Source organism: Helobdella robusta (assembly GCF_000326865.2).
Source record: "Helobdella robusta unplaced genomic scaffold HELROscaffold_26, whole genome shotgun sequence".
NCBI classification, from domain to species: Eukaryota; Metazoa; Annelida; class Clitellata; order Rhynchobdellida; family Glossiphoniidae; genus Helobdella; species Helobdella robusta.
Genome location: NW_008704349.1, coordinates 1,870,692 through 1,875,084, shown reverse-complemented (window position 1 = coordinate 1,875,084; position 4,393 = coordinate 1,870,692).

The following is a 4,393-nucleotide window of genomic DNA, read 5'->3' as shown; positions in this document are numbered from 1 at the left end:
ATCATCGTCATCTTCATCGTCATCATCACTACCACCACATCGTCATCATCCTCATCGTCATCATCCTCATCGTCGTCGTCGTCATCATTGTCGAATTGTTTAGAAATTCAATGCGAGCTGGATGGTGGGAGCATCGTCATGAGATTAAGCCATAATGCCTGCCTCTGCGCCATTGTAATATTTCATCATCGTTGTCGTCGTCGTCATCATTATCATTATCGTCATCATCATCATCGTCACCACCATCGTCATCATCATCGTCACCACCATCGTCATCATCATCGTCACCACCATCGTCATCATCATCATCACCATTACTACCTTCTACGTCATCATTATCATGATATTCGTTGTCGTTATTGTTATTTTCAGTTTCATAATGTTCAACTAATATCACCATTACTACTACTATTATTATTATTATTATTATTATTATTATTATTATTATTATTATTATTATATAATCATTACCGTCATTACCATTATCATCATAATCATCACCTCCTGACGCCAAAAACCACCACGTCACTTCCGGTCTGTCAGAAAAGCACGCAAGCGCACTGAGCGCTGATTGGATGGATGGATGGATGGATGGAGAGATGAATAAACGACTGAATTAATAAGTGAATGAATGAATAGATAAATGAATGAATGGATAGTTGAATTAATTGGAAATATCTAGATAGATAATGAATGTATAATGAAAAGATACACCAATAGATAGCCAACAGGATACAAAAATAGATAGATGAATGGATGAATGAATAAATGAATGAATGAATGGGTAGACGATTGGATAGAGGGATGAATTAAAGGAGAGATGGATGGTAGATGAATAAGAAATTAGTGAGTGCATAGATATAATTGATGAATGGCGAAATACGTGTGCATACGTGCGTGTATATTAAAGAAATGAGATATGACCAAAGAATCTTAAAATGTCAACAAGTATCACGTGATTTGCAAATTGATCGTCACACGACGCCATGTTTGTTGTTGTTTTTTCTTTGTTTTTATGTTGTTGTTTTTGTGTTGTTGTTTTTTTTTTATCTGCAGTTTCATTCGAGTTTTTTGTTTATTATTTCGTTTGCTCATTCGTATATTTGAACATTTATTCATTCATTCATTTAATAATCATCAGTTCATTCATTCATTTATTCATTCAATCATCAATTCATTTAATCATACCCACATTCATTCATTCATTCATTCATTCATTCATTCATTCTTTCTTTCTTTCTTTCTTTCTTTCATTCTTTCATTCATCCGCACGACCGTCCGACCATCCAATCACACATGACGTCTTCTGAAGTGCTTTAGGACAGCTCAAGTGTTTGACTTTGCATTTTTTGGCGTACTTTATAAGAAGTTTGTATGTTGTTGGCTTGTATGTCTGTTTGTATGTCTGTATATTTGCATGTATGTATGCATGTTTGTATGTATAAACATGTTTGTGTGTATGTTTGTATGCACAATCTTTTGCAGGTGTATTTGAGATTGAAATACTGATAAACACATAATTCAGTTGCCTATGCCTATGAATTTGACAAACTTCTCAACAAGGAAATTTTTATTTTTTGCCTGGCTTGCAATTTTTATTTGTAATAAAAGCAAATTATTACAAAAGATACGGAATGAAATAGTCAAGTCAGCATGCGTTGACACGCATAAACATGCCCTCTTTAGAGCAATCTAATAATACGCCAGTTGTGTATTATATTTGCCAAGAGTTGATATTACTTCCGTTACTCACGTGGTCTGTGACGTCATTGAGGGGACGGCCAGTGGCTGATGACTGTCAGTAGGTCTGAGTCTGTATGTATGTACGTCTGGCCGTCTGTCTGCCTGGTTGAGTGACTGTTTGTAAGATTGGTCGGTATGTTTATTCTGTCTGATTTTTCTATCTGTCTGTCGGAGAGAGTCGTTAAGTCACGTATTCATTTGTTTCTCAAGTAATCAATAGGTAATTGAATTTTGATGTTGCGTCTGTTCTTGTGTGTGTGTGTGTGCGTGCGAGCGTGCGTGCGTGCGTATGTGTAAGCTATAAGCCAGAGTGAGTAAGTCACGAAAAGACTGCTTAAATAGCGGAAAATGCCAAAAAATAAAGAAATAACAACAAAATCAATACAATAAAAACGTTTAATTCGTAATTGGAAGCAAGGAAAAATTTAAATTATTATATGTTATTATTTTAGCAGTGAAAAAAATGAAAAACATATCAAAACAAACAATTACACAGAAATACAAACAAATACATACAGGAAATACCGAAAATACATGGACATATTGCACCAAAGATTAAAAATTGTGAAGCACATTAAAATATTGATCACGTGCCAACTGCGGAAGTAAGGATTCTCTTGTCTCTGTATCTATGATTCTATGTGTTCCATGCTCTCCCTCTCTCTCTTTCTCTCTCTCTCTCTCCTCTCTCTGTCTCTCTCTCTTCTTATTTTGTTTTGTTTTGTTTGTCGATGTATGTGTACGTTTCGGCATAATTTTTATTTACGTTTGTTATGTCTTCTATTTTCCTCTGCTTCTGTCTGTTTGTCTTTTCTTCTTTCTTTCTCTCTTTCTTTCTTTCTCTTTCTCTCTCTTTATTTCTTTTTTTCTCTCTCTTTCTCTCTTTTATTTTTTCTATTTTTGTTTGTGAAGGTTCAAGTTGTTGATAGTTTTGAAATAAAACCTGATGGCGAAAATGACGTTGATGCTGAAATGATGTTCGCGACGATCACCGCGACGATGGTGTCATCAATGTTTGATTATGACGTCATGAAGTTGTTGCTGCTGCTGTTGTTGCTGTTGCAGGCAGCAACCACACTGGCCTCACTTTCACACAGAATGTTGCTGCTTAAACAACGGTAACCAAAGCGCAGGCAATTGTAATAATTAGTTAACAACAACTAATTTTGTTGTTACCTTTTGATTGGCGTTAGTAGTATTGTGGTAATAGTTGTAGTAGTAGCAGCAGCAGTAGCAGTACTAGCGGTAGTAGTAGTAGTAGCAACAACAATAGTTGCAGTAAAAGATGTTAATAATGTTACAGTACTACCAGAAGTAACAAGTAGAGATTTAAGTGAAACTAATGGAGTTGTTTGTGATTAGTGTTATTATTGTTGTTGTTGATGTTATTGTTGTTGCTGTTACTGCAGCCGCTGCAGTGGTTAGCCGTTGTAAAGCGATTCGTAACTGTATGTAAGTGGGTCCAGAGTTGTCGCCGGCTGCTCGTTAAGTCGCTGACGATGGTGATAATGATAGTGATGATTATTATTTTTATATTTAGTATTATTATAATTATAGTTAATTATTATTATTTTTTTATATTATTATTAAATGACTAAATTCACAAACCTTCATTGACATTTTAAAGTATGCACGTACGTTTTTCGGCATATACACAGACACACACATACAAGAAAACGTACAAACACACGTACATGCATACATACATACAAAAAAACATACATACAAACAAACATACATACAAACATATATACACACACACATACATACATACATATTTTATATAATGAAGGTGCATTTGCACACAATCAAAATATCCATTATTGCCACTTAGCTGAAACAATATGGAGCTTGGCTGCTGATGTTGTTGTTGATGTTGTTGTTATTGCTGATGTTGTTGTTGTTGCTGCTGCTGATGATGATGTTGTTGCTGCTGCTGATGTTGTTGTTGCTGCTAATGTTGTTGTTGATGTTGTTGTTGTTCCTGTTTTGTTGATTTTGTTGTCGTTGATGTTTTATTGTATTAGTTGCATGCTGTCTTCGATTTATAATCTACATTTTTTCTACACATTTTGATAATGTCATTCATAGTTCATTGTACGAATTATGATTTTACAAAGATAAAAAACAACAATAGCATCAACAACAACAACAAAGGCAAAAACAGCAACATCAATAACAACAACAACAACATTAATAACAACAACAACAATAGCAATAACAACAACATCATCAATAACAACAACAACCACATCAATAACAACAACAACACATGACTGATGCAAGCCACACTGACATGTGAATCGATGTAATAGCTTGCTGGATTAATGACTTAATTGCTTTCTGCCATATATTCCGTTTCAAATCGTCATCATCATTGTCGTCATCATCTTCATCCTTTTTGTCATCATTACCATCATCGCCTCATCGTAATCATCATAGCCATCTTCATCATCGTCAAATTATTTTTCCTCATACCACAATGCCATTTTTGGTTTCGAAAAATTTACTATCTTCAGCTATTTTCATAAATACATACATAACATACATAACAAACATAACATATACATACAAACATACAAACATACAAACATACAAACATACATACATACATACATACATACATACATACATACATACATACATACAT